Source organism: Urocitellus parryii, chromosome Y, assembly GCF_045843805.1.
Source record: "Urocitellus parryii isolate mUroPar1 chromosome Y, mUroPar1.hap1, whole genome shotgun sequence".
Classification (NCBI taxonomy): domain Eukaryota; kingdom Metazoa; phylum Chordata; class Mammalia; order Rodentia; family Sciuridae; genus Urocitellus; species Urocitellus parryii.
In genome coordinates, this window is record NC_135548.1 from 20,287,718 (window position 1) to 20,306,438 (window position 18,721).

General features: G+C 39.7%; 1 pseudogene across 1 annotated transcript in view; it reads right to left on the minus strand.

The window, feature by feature from the left end:
- LOC144250965 (dedicator of cytokinesis protein 8-like) overlaps window positions 1–18,721 on the minus strand; it is an 81,583-nt pseudogene that overhangs the window by 55,370 nt on the left and 7,492 nt on the right. The window contains exons 6-12 of the transcript XR_013342611.1: window positions 18,576–18,627; window positions 17,410–17,440; window positions 14,757–14,837; window positions 13,539–13,698; window positions 11,602–11,738; window positions 9,991–10,084; window positions 8,956–9,118 (exon numbers count right to left, since the gene is read on the minus strand). The product of XR_013342611.1 is annotated as a dedicator of cytokinesis protein 8-like (transcript). The remainder of the gene's footprint in view (window positions 1–8,955; window positions 9,119–9,990; window positions 10,085–11,601; window positions 11,739–13,538; window positions 13,699–14,756; window positions 14,838–17,409; window positions 17,441–18,575; window positions 18,628–18,721) is intronic.

The following is an 18,721-nucleotide window of genomic DNA, read 5'->3' on the forward strand; positions in this document are numbered from 1 at the left end:
TAATTTTGTCCTAATTGAGTCATAATACTTATATTTCAACAAATAGTTACATAGATCTCAGTTTATAATTGAAAGTTATCAAAAAAGCAGTATGAAGCCCAGGAGGTAAGACTGGGCCATTTTTGGAATTTGTATAACCTTTCAGGTGTTTTAAGCCAGTGGGAAAATTATATCATTTTTTTTTAATTAGTAGAGATCCATGAAATGTAAGCAATTAGTCATTTCTTTCTTTCTTCTTTTTTTTTAAAGAAAACTATCTTATTTTGGGGCTCGTGTGCTGCTCAGTGGTAGAGAGCATGCTTGTTATATATGAGGCTTGGGGTTCAACCCTCAGCACCAGAAATAAAGCAAAAACAAGTAAAAATTATCTTATGCTGTCAAAACTCAGTCCTTCCAGCTACTCATGGTTCTCTTTATTTTGTGCTGTGGTGTTTGCCTACACCTCCCACTCACATCCACTTTTTCCTCTCAGAAAACCCTGACACAGCATCTCATATTTCACCCCACTTCTGCTGAGAGGGGCCAAGGGCAGCCTGTCTGAGGCCTCAGACCATGGGTCATCCATTAATGGAGAGCTGTTAAAACACCTCTGCTTCAGAGGAGTGTTTGAGTGCCGACCTTTGGGGGCCTCTGTGAAGAACACGGGAACGTTAGAACTAAGGGTGAAAAAGCCCAAAAGCACAGAAGGTCCCCTCCCGCAAACAGCAACACTTCTTTGAAGGCTATTTCATCAGAAGAGAAAAAGCTGGCCAAAAGTTCAAGATAGACTTTGGCAACATGAGTGAAGCCCATTTTCAAAATCAAACAAACAAAAGCCACAAAAAACTAACAAAAGCACTAAAATCAAGGAAAGAAGGCATCTTGAATTTGAGAGTGCTCCTTCTAGTCTGGACAAACCATTTGTCATCACAGTAAAACACAAGCCTGGAGTTGCCTTAATTTCATTACTTATCCATTGTCTCTGCCCCCACTGATCTTAACCCTTAGCCATGTGAAAACAGGATGCCTCATGAATTTTCCCGCCAAATGCTATGTAAAGGATCCATGAAGAAAACGATGCTCATCCCTGCTTAATGGGCTGCGGGGGTTTTAGTTAAAATAGTCATGAATAAGCAGCAGCACTAACACACTATGGATTCAGATGGAGTAGATATAAATAAGCAGACTGATAAGGGCTGTGAGTTGGGGGACCAGCAAAATAAGTGTACACAGCACCTCCCTCTAACATATTTCACTATTGCTGTGCCCCTGGATTCCAGCAAAATTTTTCACATTCTTTTAGTTTTGTATATGAGGCAGCCTTGGTGAATGTGTAAATATGTACACTGAAAAACAGCTCTCAAAGGAGATCTCACTGTCAGCACAATGGGATGTATTTCTTGGTCCCCTTCCCCACTGCATCTTTGAAAAACAGTGGGAAACTTACATTGATTTTTTAATTAGTAAAGATACATGAAATCTAAGCAATTAGTCATTAAAAAATTAGTAATTTTTTTTTCAAAAACAGTGTTGGACTTACTAATGAAAGAAGGCAGAAGCTGCAGATGAGAATAAAATCTTTTGCAAAATATGACAACTGCCATCTCTTGAAACACTGGAATACTTTTTAGTTTTTCTTGGTCTTTGGCTTCAAAGGCAAAAGATGAAGTGCATTTTCTTCTTTAATAAATCACCACTCCTGTTTTCTAATGAGAAAGGTAGGGAACTGTCTGAATCCAGAAAGTAAGCTAATTGTGCCCCCCAGTGGCTGAATGGTGTACTGAAGCCGTAGCTCTGCAAAGCCTCAGCATAATAATCCTGGGTCATTGGCCTCCCCTCCTGAATTTTTTCATTCTTATAAAAAGAAGTGCTGAATTGTGAAGCAAGACATCATAAATATGGGGATTGTGTCCCCGCCTTATTACTGAGACCAAGTTGCTACTGGCACCAGGAATTCCCTTGTCTTTGTGTTCAGTCCCTGGCTAATTCAAATGGCTAGATTTGATCTGAGCAGTCATTGCTCTTCCTAAGTAAATGGCTTGATTATAAAATTTTGATGGATAAAAGTTCTAAGAACAAGGACTGGGCTTCTGGATTGTCTTATACTTAAGGTAGAGTTCTTAAAACACTTCTTTAAAGAGTTAGGAATTTTTCCAATAAATAAGTGTGCCATAAGTTATTTCATTATAACATTCATAATAGAAAAAGAGCAGAAAGGTCTTAAGAGCCCATCAATACAGGACTTAAAAAATCACAGCTGTTCATATAATACAATTGAATGCAGCTATAAAAACGTAGTTTCATGTATTCACATTAAAGTGCTCACACAATATAGTACTCAGTGAAGAAATCAAGATACAGAACAGTGCAAAGATCATGACACATTTATATGGACAGGGAAAAGTGCATGAATATATTGGCTTATATATGCATAGTCCATATCTGAAAGGATGATTAAGAAATTCAAACAAAAAGGCTGTCTCCAATGGTCAAAGTTAGGCTTGAGGTATAAAAGGTGCACTGTTTCCATCTGTTTGGGTCACTATTATTTCCACAGTGTCTATAACAGGGTCTGGCACAATACAGGCACTCAACAGTTGTAAAATAAATGAAGGTATAACATCAACCTCTTTCTCTACATCTATATCCAGAAGCCCCAAACCCCTTGGTTTTATTATGTTAATAAGCATTTGTTTGTGGAAAAGAAGTTTTTATAAACAAACCATTTATACACATATGTGGGTTTTTTCTAAAGAGGAGAATTGAATAGTTGGAAATCAGAAGTGGTAGAGAGAATTTTTACTCTGTGCACTTTTGCACCTTTCAAATCCTGAACTACTATAACAACAGGCTGTCTATTCCAGAATGAATAAAATTCAAAGAAACAATAAATAGTGGATGCCATATACATATGATATAGATATTATATATAATATAATATATATACATATATATATTTGGTACTGGGTATTGAATCAAGGGATGCTTAACTGCTGGGCCACATACCCCATCCTTTTAAATATTTTATTTAGAAACAGGATCTCACTGAGTTGCTGAGGGCCTCACTAAGTTGCTGAGGCTAGCTTTGAACTCACCATCCTTCTGCCTCAGCCTCTGGACCTGCTGGAATGGATTACAGACATGTGCTATTGCGCCTGGTAACCCAGGCATAATTTTGATGGTGATTTAAAGAGACAGGGCCAAACATATCATAAACTTCTAACCATTAATTAGCAATAACACTTGAGTGCTTATAGCATCTAATGAATATTATGCCATAAAACCACCATCCTCACATGGAGAGGTATGCTGTGGTGTTGTAGGTTCTCAATAGACACATACTTACTCTTTTCCAAATCCACTTTAACTCATGTCCAGGTGTACATTGGGATTGCTTCCCAAACCAGGCATGTGAAGCAGCAGCTCCTCTCCAATGAGTTTCCAGAGGCCTAAGTCACCTTTGGCTGTGGACCTTTGGATGATGCTATGCAGGACCTTTACCTCTTTCAGGGAGAATGAAAACTTCTCTTTCACGCAGAGGGGGAAACTTTGATTTTTAACAAAGAAGAGTCTGAGATCACCAGAGTGCCACCTCCTGAATTGGAGTCTTTAGGGTAAGACTGAACACTGGAAGTCACAATCACTCTGTCTCCAGCATTGAGAAGATCTATTCTGGATATAGAGTTAGCTGGCCTTAAACTGGGTATCCATTTCCTTGGAGAAAATAGAATCCTATTCAAGGATACTCCCTATACCCCAACTCCTGCCTAACCACTTCATCCAGAGTTATTTTGGGTTCATTCCTTCCCTTAGGAATTTTATTCACTAATCATAACTGCCTGCCACTCATTCAAGATTAACTCTTACATCCATCCTATACCATTCTTTTTCACATGTAAACTATAAGTCTGGTAATGATCCTTAAAATCCCGCTGTAAAACAGGAGGCACCTCCCTGTTAGGCCAGAGCAGACCTCTCTGATCTGAGAACGTTCAGTCATATGGGAGGAGGCCTGAAAACAGCTAATTATTCATCAAAGAAATCACGTTCTGACTGAGCAAGCACAGTCCTCCACCATGAGTCTGGTAATTGGATAAACAAGACCTCAGAGGCTCTCGAGGGCTGGGATGAGTGATGAAATGCACTTTATATGGCTTTCTTTAATGTAATCACCAGTTAAAGGGATGGCGAGGAGCTTAACAAGCTCATTACAACCTTGGTGCCTGTGATCTTGCACATACCCCCGTGGCAGCCACAGGATAAAATGCCCTTGAAGGCCTCGCTGGGCCTTGGCCCCCACTCAGTCTTCATTCTGCTCCCACCAGAAGGCAGCTGGCATCTCCATTACCAGCTGTTGGTCACACGGAAAATAAGCCAGAAGTTAGTTCAAATGTGTTTGTAAACGAACAACTGGTATTTAAAAAAATCTGTGAGTAGAGACAGGAAGGCCAAACTCAGACTTGGATAATCCTCTTTATCAACCTAATTTTTTGCAGCTACTTTCAGAATCACTGTCTTTTTGTATGTGATTTCTCAAAGCCACTTGCCTGAGTCTGTCTCAGGAGACTAGTCTGACCCCATGCCTCAGCTCATGGTGGGGTGGGGCCGGTGGATATGTCCCTGCAGAGGACCAGAGTCCCTGATTCGAGACCTTGTTATTCCTGGGATTAGCACTTTTGCCTTTGGGAGTTGATCTTTTCCTGTCTGAGCAAGTGTTTGTTTTCTGAATGCCTAACTCTTGGGAGTCCTGGCAGTCTGTAACTGAGCTGGGACCTCTCCTTAAGCAGCTTGGTGAGGGTAGAGGCAGGGTCAAGGGTCACACAGGATGCCACTTGAGTCATGTTCTCTGCAGTACAACATGGTGACCTTGACCAAGGCCACCTGAGGGGGCAGGCGAAGAAAGGAAGCACCTAAAGAAGTGGAAGGAAGGTGAAGCTGAGGGCTCAAAAGCAATTTCAGCTGATCCTGAGCCATTCTCCTCGAGGGTCCATGGCAGATGCTCCTTTAAGGGAGATAGAGGTAACCTGAATTTACTTATGTGGTGTTCAACAGAAACCTCATCAATGTTAAGATTCCTGCACTGTGTGACTCTGGTCACCCTTCCCACTGGAGGCCAGACAATGTCTTCCATTACAACCATGTGATAGTCTACCTTCCACCCCTACCCCTGTCTAGGGAACTCTGTTTGTTAAAAGTATATTCTTTAATACTTGAATCCTAGGAGTCATTGGTTCAACAGATATATCTGTTTTCTATAAGCTCTGGTAGATCAACTTTTTATAAGTTAGACCATATTTCACATTCATGAGGTGACTCCTCTATGAAACATAGAACCATCCCTGAATTCACTGGCTCCTAAATCTTCATTTTCACGTAATTGATTTCCTATGACCAGACTGAATGGTGCAGACATAGCAATGTTCACAATGGACGTTGCCCTACATGCCGGGCCCTTCGCATCATGTCCAGAATTCCTCAGGCAAGTCAAATGAAAGCTTTTCTAACAGAAACGGGAATATTTGAATAGTACTCTCAGCAGAGAGAAGACTTCAAGTCATAACTGTTCTCATAGGGGAATGAGTTTAGAGAGTAGATGCTTAAAAGAGACCTTTATTTTGGGGGAGGGAATAGAAAAGCCACAAAGTTTCAGGTTTTTTGAGTCATGGGGAGATGGTAAGGAATAAAAAGAAATCAAAATGAACAGAAATAGGAAGGTGAGGTTTCCCAAGGCAAACTTTTTTAACAAACCACTTTTACCTGGGGAGAGGTGTAGGTGTAGGAAAGGGGAGTCTTAGTCTAGTCCTGGCTTTCTGTCAAAACCAACCTAATCAGGCCGGGTGTGGTGGCCATGTCTGTAATCCCAGTGGCTCGGGAGGCTGAGGCAGGAGGATCATGAGTTCAAAGCCAGACTCAGCAAGGGTGAGGCACTAAGCAACTCACTGAGACCCTATCTCTAAATAAAATACAAAATAGGGCTGGGGATGTGGCTCAGTGGTTGAGTGTCCCTGAGTTCAATCCCAGGTACCAAAAAGCAAAAACCCAACCTAATCGCCCACTATCAAGCACAGGAGGACTAGAGAAGAAATTAAAATTTTAACAACATAAGAGGTTAGAACAAGATGATCTCTAAATTCCTTGAAGTTTTCACATAGTAAGATTCTCTTACGACATGAAGAAGAAAATCAAGTCCTTAAATAAGTTATAAAATATGGTGGCCTGGAAGCCAAGGGAAGGGGAGACTGCCAAACTTGAGGGAAGTATCTTCTATCACCCCAAGAAAAAAGGCCTGGTTCCCAGTGCAGAGGCCTTGGCCTTTCTACAGTGTTCAGAACAGCTCAAGAACATCACTGTGTGTTTCTGGGTCTGTTTCTCATGACGCCTCGTTGGTCTGCAGCAATCTGTCCAGACGTGTCCTCCTTAGCACTCCTACATTTCTGAGTCTTTCAGTGTACAAATGCATTCCAATCCTGCTGTGATGTAATTAAGGGATAATGTCTGCAGCACGGAGCAAAGAGAGTTATAAATGACTCCCATGGGTGATTAAATGCTGAGGGGAAGCTGGATAACCGGTAGAATTCATTTGGTACAAGTTTATTCCAATGCTACAAGTGTTATTTTCCAATTATAGAATAAGGTTTATAAAAGACACAAACATAGCATCTACCAAGCAAACATTTTCTATCCTTCATCTCCCTCTAGGGAGTGGGAATTGAAAGGACTGCATGCTAAGAATGCTTATCTTATCTAGGAGGAGGTCTTGGGGGCTGAATTGGCATTTAAAGAATGAGGATAGAAAACGAAGAGCTGTGTTAGGATGGATTAACTGGGGCACACACATGTATAAGGAAGAGCTCTAATTCTTTGTAAGTGTTGTTTGTCTCTCTCACTGTGAGTTTTGATCCCAATGAACCATTCACCTTCTCTTTCTCCGTCTCAATTCTGTGAAATCAGGAAATGTGCAGGGGCCTTTGGATGAGGTGAGCTCTGAAGCTTTTTGCATCTGAGTCCCACATATGGAATACAAAGTGCAGATGAGGAACTGGGGAAACAGAAATTCTCTTACACTGATGGCAGGATAGCAAACTGGTGCAATTTTGGAAACAAGCAGTATAAATAAATCCAAAAATGCATGCTAGCATTGACTCAGCGATTTCACTTTTAGGCATATTCAAACTTAGAAACGTGCACAGATAAGGACTAAAACTCACTGACAGTGTTGGTGAGAATCAAGCATTGGAAAAAAACACAAATATCTATCAAGAGTGAAATGGACAAATAAGACATGGCTTCTTCAAACAAAGGAATACCATTCAGCAGTTAAAAGGAGTGACATACTCTGAAATTCTAAAATGCAAGATGTTTAGGAGTTCGCACTGTTTAAATTCATGGCAATCCAACTAACTTAAAAGAAAGAAGACTAACTGAATGTAAGGCATTGAGTCAATAAAATTCATGAGTACATAGTAATAAAAAAGGGAGAAGAAAAAATATTGTTAAGTAAAAAAAAGTGCATGTGGAGTACGAGGTCATTATGTAAATTTTAAGAGAATATAAAAATAATATCATTCACACCAGGTGAGGGGATACACACCTGTAATCCCAACAACTCAGGAGGCTGAGGCAGGAAGATCACAAGTTCAAAGCCAGACTTAGCAATTTAGCAAGGTGCTAAGCAACTTAGTAAGACTCTGTCTCATAAAAGAGGGTTGGAGATATGGCTCTGTGGTTAAGTACCCCTGGGTTCAATCCCCAGTGCCAGAAAACAAAACAAAGCAAAAAACTAACAAAAACAATAAATAAAAACCCTTCAGTAGTCACAGATACATATGCGTGTGTGTGCATGCATGCACATGTGTAAACCAGAGAAAATGGAAGAACACACAAGTGTTCATGATGCTAGTGAAGACTGGGAGGTACGGTAGAAGTCTGCAGTCAGATACTGGGGATAAAGATGCTTCACTTAATCACTATGATTTAATTTTATGTTCTATTTAAAAATTAATAACTCATAAACAATAAAATATCATTTCTGGATGGTGGAGAAAAGATGGGAAAACTTTTTTTGTGTGTGTGTAATTCAAAAAAATCTTCTCAAAACAAACAATAAAAGTACATGAACAGGGGCTGGGATTGTGGCTCAGCAGTAGAGCGCTCACCTAGCACAGGCGGTGCCTGGGTTCAATCCTCAGCACCACATAAAATTAAAAGGTATTGTGTTGTGTCCATCTACACCTAAAAAATAAATATTTAATTTTTTTTTTTAAAAGTACATGAGCAGCAATGCTTTTGGCAGATGTATCTTGACAAGAGATCCTTCCCAGATCCCACATGAAGGATCAGGTGGCACCACATGTGACTCTCAGATCCCAAAGCAGCCTGGTCTTTCAGGACCTCAGAGTCCAGTTCCTTGCTCTCCAATATGGTAGTCACCACATGTTGCCACATAAATTTAAATTCAGACTAAATAAGATTAGATTTTTAGTTCTGACACTGCACTATCCACATTTCAAATACAGAACAAATACTGAATAGTTTAGCAGCTACTGTACCAACCAGCACACATACAGAACATTTCTGTCATTGCTATAAATTCTCTTGGGTAGAGCTGGCCTTGAGCTGAAGACCCATCTTTTAGACAAGTCAGACATTGAAGTCATACTGTTTTTTTTCTTTTATGTCCTTGTGCACAGAAGAAAACCAAATTATTGATTAGTAGAGCCATTTCATTTCTATAATATGAATCTAAATTAGCCACTATAATCTAAATTGCACTTTAGAAACAGTTTCTTGTTAAGGAGAATTACATAAACTATTTTTAGAAGGAGATCTACCAATTATCTATAGTTACATAAGCATCACATTTGCTTCCCCCCAAACCTAGCAAGTAGGAAGATATGTTGGAGGATGAGAAAAGCATTATCCAAACACAACTCCAGAGGTGGGTGTCACGGTTTTCCAAGAGCCTGTGTTTCTTACCTGTACATGGTATGAGGGACATACACTTCTCAGATTGGAAATTCCAAAATCTCTTTGTGTGGACGTGTTCAGTTTTCAGGAAAGGGTTTCACAGGCAACATTTCAGGAGTCAGACAGCAGTTGATAATCTCTAGAGCTGGAGATATCTCAAGTTTGAGCAAGCCTAGAGAGAGTTCAGCACAGAAATAGTCATGTAAGAGGGATCTAGAAAGACCCAAACCTGCAGACCAACTCAGATTCTTAACTTCAAATGCACGCACCCCACATTGTACTGTATTTCTTTTATGAATATAAGGGTAATTTGTGAGAGTGTGAGAGTTTTGGAGTTCCTAGATAATTTCCCATAGTTTGAGAAAAAGCATGTCATGACAACTTTTGAGATGAGGTTTCTATAAAATAAAAGGCAAGAAATTGTGATATAACTGAGAATGGATCAGAGGATCTTTAAAGTTCCTTCCATAACTATCACACTATAGTAATACACAGCTAAGTAACTTTCCTGTATTGCTGGCAACAATTGGTGGTTTTCAAACTGAGTTCCTTGGTACCCCAGGGTGCTGTAGAAATATCTTATGGAATACTGTGCTGACAATAAGGAAAGCGTCTTTACCTTCCACAAAGAAGTTCACATTTATTTTTTAAATACTAGGTTTCCTTATAATATTACATAAAAGAGGCTCCTCTGTTCAAAAAATTATCTGAGAAACCAGATCTAGAATATATTATTTACAGAATCAATTCTTTAATAAATAGAAAACATTAACAAAAATTTGGTCTGCCAAAAATGCAGACCAATTCAGATTCTTTTTTTTTTCTTTGTGGTACTAGGGATTGAACCCAGGGCCTTTTGTATGGGAGGCAAGTACTCTACCAACTGAGCTACATCCCCAGCCCCCAGATTCTTAATTTTGAATGCAAGCCTCCCACATCGCAAGTGGAAGATGGTTTTTATAAATCATAGTATGGGACAAAGAATGAATCTAATCACAAGTAGTTTGGGGACAGTTTAAGAGGAAAAAGACAATCCATCCACACCTGGAATTGACTTGACTCTTCTCTGTAAGGATGAAGATCTCTTGTAGTCAGCTAGAAACTTGAATAAGTCTTCATCACTGAGGCAATCTCCTTCCTGCCGAGAGAGAAGGTGGGGTTAGTGGAGATGTGCTATGGACTCCTGGACTCAGGATGTCTGACTGCTTGGGAAGATTTTTACCTTTAAGTTTTATTTTAACAGGTCTTTCATAGAAATTAGGATAACAGGCAACAGGAAATCAACCAGCCTCTTATCAGCCCTGCTGAGGACGGGGCTTCTACTGCATTCTAAGGAAGCCTATTTGACCCTTCGGAATCCCAGCCATGAGCTTCTCTCCACACCTTCAATCCATGGATGAGAGTTTTACTCCCTAGTTTACTTTCTTCTTCAGAGATGTGAAGATGGAGAAGGTGTCTTTCCCTCTTTCATTCTTTTCACATTTACCTTGAAAAAGTTTAAGCGTAAGTGCTACCTACCCTCTACGTGCACACCCTGGGGCTGGCACTCTGCTAAAGGATACTCATGTGCATGATGTCTAATCCTTACTACAACCCGTAGCTATGTCAGTCCCAAGGAGAACACTCAGACTTGATTGAGTCAAATACCTTGTCACCCAAAGTAATGCAATCAGGAAGGACAGTATCCTGGATAGAAACCCTTTCAGTCCTTTTCTATTTATTTCTACACATGGACCCCCCTAAGCATTCCTTCTGCATTTTGGTTTGTTAATACAATTCTTTTAAATGCCCTATGAAAACCGCTTGAACTGTGTAAGATTTTTCCAGAATAGTCAAACAGTCAAACCAAGTCTAAATCAAGTTGCCCTGCCTCCCCAGGGCAAAATATAAATAACATAAAATTTATCATCATAAGCATTTCTAAGGCACAGTTCAGTTCAGTTGTGGTAAGTACATTTAAATTATCATGCAATCTCCAGACCCCTTTCATCTTGCAAAAAACAAAACAAAACAAAACAAAAAACCCACAAAATGAAACAAAACAAACAAAACCCCCTAGAACACTATATTCCTCAAACAACCACGCCCTGTCCCCTTTTCTTAGTCTCTGGCAACCATCATTTTACCTTCTGTCTCTGCATTTGAGAACTCTGGGAAGGTTTTTATTTTTTAGATAGTCTTAATATTTATTGAACTAACCAAGAGCATCATCTGGAATGGTCACTCTCTATAAGCAAGAAGGAGTCCTGGCAAGTTTGCACATGGAACAGAGATGAAGAGGACAGCTAAGCCAGGAGACCTGGACACCAGTGGGGAAATGACATGTTGGCCAGACTTTCTTCAAAGCCTATTAACTGCACTGACCAAGACAGTTCAAATAGGATAGTTTGTGTGAACAGAAACAAATCTATCTCTCAACTGACATAGCTAGCACTCAGAGCATGTACCATAATCTAGCTTTCACATCCCTTGTGTCATAGAACTGTCCCAACCACTGGGTGAAGCAAGCACCATCGTCTCTGTTCTGTACATAATGAAACTGAGGCTTGGTGAGGTTAACTGGTGGCTCTCTTAATCACCACCTGGACTCCTCCTTAGGGCACCAGCAATCATACCACTGCCTGGACAAATCCAGATCCACTGTAACAAAGATACCTGCTTGAAAAAGTTGTTAACGATCATGGGGGTGGTTTTGAAGTTGGGTCCAACTCCATTTTCCTCCAAGGAGAGAGCTCGTTCAGAAAGCCTCCTAGATTGGGACAAATTCCTCCGATCACCTGCAGAGCTTCTCCCTTTAAAGCAAAACAACTGTCATTTGAAAGTGTATCTTTCTGTTTCCATACACAGCAGTCATGAATTCTCCCATATCTTAACATCTTAAGATAGGTTGAAAGCCTTTGAACATGGCCATTCTTGTTTTGAATAAAATTTTCCCTCTGTGGGCCCCCACTTTTCTTAGTCCTCATGTTGGATGAGAATGGAGAGGCCATGAGCAGCCCTGGGCCCCTCTCACATGAGACTGGGTAGGCCAGATGCCACCAGCAAAAATCCAGAGCTGCAGCCAGAACAGGATCTCCTGGTAAGCTTTATTTAGTCAGGACACAGTTTGCTTTTGTTTTATTCTTACATTTGCATTCCACTGGGAAAGGCAAGTACTTAAATATCCCTGAATGCATTTGGGACTGTGACCCAAACATGCTGGGGTCAGCCTGGGTACATTCTGGATCCAGCTTGCCTCTCTCATGTGGACTAGGCAAGAGAACTCAGTTTCTGCCTCCGTTGTTGACCTTTGTGATGAGGATGAGACAGGGTCAAGACCCTGGAATTCTGTCTAGTTATCTCTCTCCTTTGTGAATTCAGTTGGAAATCATCTTGTGGCTTTTACAATGCAAAACTCAGGGGTTCTGTTGTATACAGTCAAATTACTTAGAATTGTAATAGTTCCAATTCTTGCCTTTGAATATTTTCTTATCTATTTCCAACTCTCTTGCTATCCATGTAAATTCCATACAATACACTGCATCTTGGGTTGCCTGGTAGTCAGGTTAATTTACCATTGACCTTTGATCACTGAGGTCTCAACAAGCCCTGGGCTAAACTACCTGATGGAGCCCTCTAAGCTCCCCATGTAACACTTTCAAATAAGGCTATCCTTTATACTAAAAAAAGAGTATACATAGAAGTTGGTGTTAAAAATTGTGGTGTGGGGTCAGAATGTAGTCAAATGAGGTTTATTATTAACAAATTAGAAGTAAACCAGGGGTTAACTAGAATTTATGCAACAGCAACTTCAGAAGAAAAGCATCAATAACAAATACCCTTTCTTCCACTCCCTGGTAAACAGCAGAGCTAAGGAATGCATAAAGAATTTGAAGGTAGACTTAAATATTTGCTGAATTCAAAGGCATTTAGGAAAACAGAAACCCTGACACAGGTGGTGGGGGGCAGGGTGGCGGTGCCAACTTGAAAATTTTAAAATCACTTGGAAAGCTCCTTGTATAAACTGTAGGACATTAATTGTTCAACAAGGGGGAAGTGATGAAAAAGAGAGAAATTAATAAAGTGAATTGGAACAGTAACTAGATATTCTTTTAGCATCCATTCTTTCATTGCACTTGGCAAAATAAACTAAAAAACTGGAAATTTTGCTGTGAAACCTGAGTTTTGCTTTTCAAAGCAAAGCCTTTGTAATAGTGGCTGTTTCTATATCCAGGAGCCACGTGTGGTGTCTTTAACACACTATGGATTATTACTATATTTTTTGTTATTTTTCACAACTTTTATTGTTTGATAGGGAGTGACTACTAAAAATTAATCTTTTGAAATGTTAAAAAAAATCCAGAAAATTCCAACCAAAATTCTTAATGTGAGAGTATACCTAAGCTCCATAAATGTTCATGGCAATTGTTTTGAGGATCCCTGTCCAATCAAACATATGCAATTCAGGCAGGATAGTTTTACATTCTATTTATTTCTTTCCTCCTTCCTGTCTCGGACATCTTCCTGCTCTCTTAAGCCTCACTATTAAGCATTGACCTCAGAGTCAGTACACTGGGGATCCCTTCCCATCTTACAACAGATGAAAATCTTACCAACTGTGGGCTCCACATCAGTTACCTCCCTATCAAGGGTGGAGACATTGAAGATGCTGGCTAAGTTCACAGGAGCCCAGGCAAAGGGCATCCGGTATTTCCCTAAACGTTGGCAGAAGGATTCAGCTTGCAGTTTCAGTTTTTAAATTTTATCTTTACTCTAGAGGAAAATGGAAAGAGATGAGCTGAAACAAACAGTATGGCACCAGCAGCAAGTCAACTACTTCTAACATGGATATGCCAGCCAACTGCAAACCCAGACTCCACTGACTAGAGAGTGAATCAGCAGAAAATATCAACTTGCACCAGAAGTCTAGCTGATCAGAAAACAATGATTATAGGAGGAGGTTGAAGCAGGCTATAAGTAAACTGTAACTTCCACTATAAAAGAAATGTCCAAGGATTAATATACCAGTGAATCCACAAGCGCTTCTTTCAGATCTAGTTGTATGACCTAGTTCTCATGAGAAAATTGGGATAAAAATTTAATCCATCATCTACCAAGATCCCCCAAAGATTTTTTTTAAACAAAAGTTGCCTTGGAAAACTTCAATAAGAATAAATATTGCCAACAACTTCTTCATTAAGTTGACAAGACTTCCAGTGTGTTCTTTTCAAGTTCAGATTGAATGATAAATGGAAAAAAAACAAGTGTTTTGAGTTCAATCAATTTATTTCAAAGGTATTAGTCTGATTAGGGAAGTCTTATTCGAGAAAGGTCAGGTTTAAAAAATCATTTGGAGAACTTTTGTAAATTGGTGCTTAATGGCTTGGGACCTGTAATTTACTAATTAATTTATGATGCACAGTAGTCACAGATAATTACCAGTTATTGATACTGGAAAGGACAATGCCCCATGGTGTTGAGAAAGGTCAGGAGATCTCTAGTACTGTTTAATTTTATGGGGTCTCCAGAGCCCTCCCAATCAACTGCTTCAGAGCCTCAGAAGCAAGATGATTGGATATGGTTTTTGCCCTGGCCAAATTTTACAGTCTTACGATGGTGCATGTCATTTTTTGTGAGTTCAATAATTTATTACTTTTAAAGATTATCATCAATAATAGATTCTCTTTCTTCTTTTGTTTAAATACAATTTATTAGTGTTTCATATGGGGACATATTATAGTCTAGACCACATGAACTATTTTGTGGAACACCTCTGTAAATATCTGCTAATTCTAAGATTTAATCATTTACCAATAATCAAATCATCATACCTTTCCTCCATCACTTTCTTTGATAACCATGTAGGGTTCTGCACAGTCAGCAATCTCTCCCTGTTGAAGGACTTTTTCAACCTACCAATAATATTAAAATAAGTGAGTGAATTATATCCACATAGTGGAATCTCTGCAGCCATCAAAATCATGCCCAAGCTGGGCAAAGTGGCACATGCCTGTAATCCCAGTGGCTCCGGAGGTTGAGGCAGGATTGCAAATTCAATGCCAGCCTTAGCAACTTAGTAACGCCCTAAGCAATTCAGTGAGACCCTGTCTCTAAATAAAATATACAAAAATGTCTGGAGATGTGACTCAGTGGTTAAGTGTCCCTGGGTTAAATCCTTTGTACCAAAACCAAACCAAACCAAAACAAAAACCCCACAACCCCCCCCAAAACCCCCAAACAAAAAAACAAAACGAAAACTTGTTCAATGGCATAGGGTGCCCATAATATATGTTTTCTGATTTTAAAAAATAGTGTGAAGTATACCACACAGTTTTGTAAAAAAGTCAAGAAGACACGTTAAAAGGATGATAGTAGGAATACAGCAAATGTTAACAGTGGTTATCTTTGTATGGTGGGATTATGTGTGAATCTTATTTTCTTCCTATTGCTGATATGTAGTTTCTATTTTTAAACCATAAACATGTATTATATCCATAATAAAAATGCAATAAAAGTTATTTTATAAAACAAAACCCATGAGACATATGTAGGAAGTGAAAAGCTCATTTTCTTTATTATGGCTAACAAAGTAAAAAGGAAATATGGTTTCCATAAAAGTCAAGTTGGGGACTATAACCTTCCACAAAATGAATAAATGAACAGAATAAATTATCTGTAATTGTGTCCCTTGTGTTTCCTATTAGGGCTACTACTTTGGATTTAGCAGACTTGTAAAGAAAGTCAAAAACTGTAGATGTGCAGCTTCTCAATTTGCTAGCTAGATGGGAGATGAATGAATGCTATAACTGTCCAGCACCTTCCATTTTGTTTCAGGTGAAGGAACTAGTGGGAGGTGCCATAAATCTGGGCACTATGTTTAGGAAAAGGAAAAGGAGAAATTTGAAATGTCCTAATTCTCTGTGCAAAGAAAATTTAACTTTGATGTTGATGAGAAAAACAAGTGGATTTAGGCCCATTAACTTGAGCCATTAGTTGAGATGTCCTTGAAGAAGAAATTTAGGTCAACATATTGCATAGACACATGATTTTAATAGGCACGCTCAGTTAAGCACAAAGTATTTAAACTAGCATACCCTACTGATGGAGAGAGCATTAATGGGGTTTCAAAGGAAGTGGCATAATGCGGCTCAATAGACACCTGTTTCAGGAAGCATTCCAAGCAGGGTCTCTCTTCCCATAGAAGAATGTAAAAAACTTTCTTATTGTCACAGCTTGAAGGAAAGGTTGGTCCGATGAGGGATGTACCACATTGGAAACACAAATAGTAATTGAGCTAGAAACTGACTTGTGTTCCTGTTTATCCAAATTCCTTCATTCATTCAAAAAAACATTTATGGTGATAGCTACTGGGGAGATTAAGTGGTGAACATAATAAATATGATCCTCATTCTCTTGAAGCTCATAGACAAGAACTTGTACAATAAATGAGAAGGAAGCTAATCTTTTCCATGAAGTCAATGATTAAAAACATGCTCTTTAAAATAAACTTTGAACATAAAATTATGAATATTTTAATCAGGATCCTGAGGCAAGGATGGGGAATGCCCTGGCTTTATTTGAAACCCATGGCAAACGGATCACCAGAATCTGGAAGCAGAAAAGTCCAGATTCAACCAGAGCAGGAGGTACTATCCCTTGACAATACTGGGCAAGGGAGACTCCAAGTACTTCATGAGTACGGGAGTCAAATGAGAGCAGTGTTAAAAGTCTGCAAAGCTGGGGAAAAAAGCATGCCAGGAAAACACACCCAAAAGGAAGCAAAACCAAATGCCACATTCAGGGAACAATGAAAAACACACTGCTCATTGGGACCTGAGCATTTGTTAGAGAAATCTGGCCTCAACTTCTTCCTGAACTTTTCCCCAAAAGAGGAAGAGGAAGGAAGATGAAGTGACCACTATTGGGCCTTCATCTGTAGCCAGGATAACCCCTGGCAGGCATGTTACCTCAAGTCAAAGGGTAGCTGAACACAACTTTGTTTCCTCTTTGTGGTACTGGGAACCCAACCCAGGAGAGCTTTACCATGAAATTATAATCCTAGCCTTAAAAAAAAAAAAGTTTTGAGACAGGGTTTAGGTAAGTTGCAAGGTTGGCTTTAAACTTGATCTTCCTGCTTGAGTCTCCCATGCTGATAATGATTACAGGCATGTGCACCCACTGACTTTAACTTCATTTTTAAACTGAATTAGGATCTAACGTGAGAAACATGAACTAAATAAATTCTAAGTTTCTTCTAATCATTTTGGAATTTAACTGTTCTTTTCAACAAAGTGAGTCTGAACTGATCATGGGACCACTGATCCCCCAACATGACTCTAAAAGCCAGCAGCACAACGGGGTTCAAACCCAGTGGTCTCTAACTCCAACGTGGCACTGTTATCAGGACTACATGGTCCATCTTCCTCCCCAATCCACAGCTGCAAGCCAACAGAGCAGAAAGGTGCCAATGTCTAACTCACTCACTTGTTCTGGCCAATTCGGTGAGCTCTGGCAGCTGCCCGCAAGTCATTTTGAGGATTAAAATCACTGTCAGAAAAAATAACAGTATCTGCTGCTTTTAAGTTCATGCCAACTCCTCCTGAAAACCATACAAAAAAGGATCATGATCAGCAACACACAAATAAGGAACTAGAAAACATACAAGGCAGGACTGGGTCCTACTGAAAATCTGAAATCAGTCCAACTGACTGGTTTCATCCTTCAAACTGAAATTTCTGCCCCAAAATCCAGGTTTTGACCACCCTACAGTGGTCAAAAGTGCTACCTCACCTTTCATTGCGTGAACTGGGAAAATTTAATTATCAAATATAACAGAATGAGAGGTAAGCAGAAGAAAAGGATGCTTAAGTTAATTGCATGAAGACATTTAATACTTGTTGGAAAACCTTGATTGGATTTTGCTTCAAACAGTCTGTGAATAAGGACACAAGTTCTTTCAGAAAACAGCTCCAAAAATAAGAGGTCTGGGGGCTGCAGTTGTAGCTCAGTGATAGAACACAAGTGATAGAACACGTGAGGCACTGGGTTCCTTCCTCATCACCACATAAAAATAAATAAAATAAAGGTATCGTCTGTTATGGTTTAGATGTGGTGTCCTCCAAAAGCTCACATGTGATACAATGCAAGAAGGTTTGGAGGAGAAATGACTGGGATATGGCTTTAACCCAATCAGTGAATGAATTGCTAATGGGATTAACTGAGTGGTAACTGGGGCAGGTGGGTGTGGCTGGAGGAAGGGGTTCAGCAGGCACATGGCTAAGGGGTATATATTTTGTATCTGGACAGTGGAGTCTCTCTCTCTCTGCTTTCTGATCATGATCTGAGCTGCTACCCTCAGTCACACACTCCTGCCATGATGCTGCCTCCCCTGGAGCTTCAAGGAATGGAGTCGGCCTTCTATGGACTAAGACCTCTGAAACCATGAGCCCTCCAATAAATATTCCTCCTCCACAGTTGGTTCTGGTCACAGAGGTGAAAAAGCTGACTAAAACAGTGCCCATCTACAACTAAAAATGTATCTTAAAACAACGAGAGGTCTGCAGTGGTCAGTAAGAAACACACATGACCACACTTGCAGCTTCAACAAGGTAGGAAGACCTGACGCTAGCTATGATTAGAGCAGACAATACCTGCCTCTGAGTGGAGAAAACCTGAGAGTGTCTTCCTGTACTGGTTTCCACACTGATCAAAGAAGATGTCATAAAATCAGTTCAAGACAAGAACACTCAATGCAACAACTCTCTGGTCTTTCTCCAATGGTGCAGGAAAAGGCCAA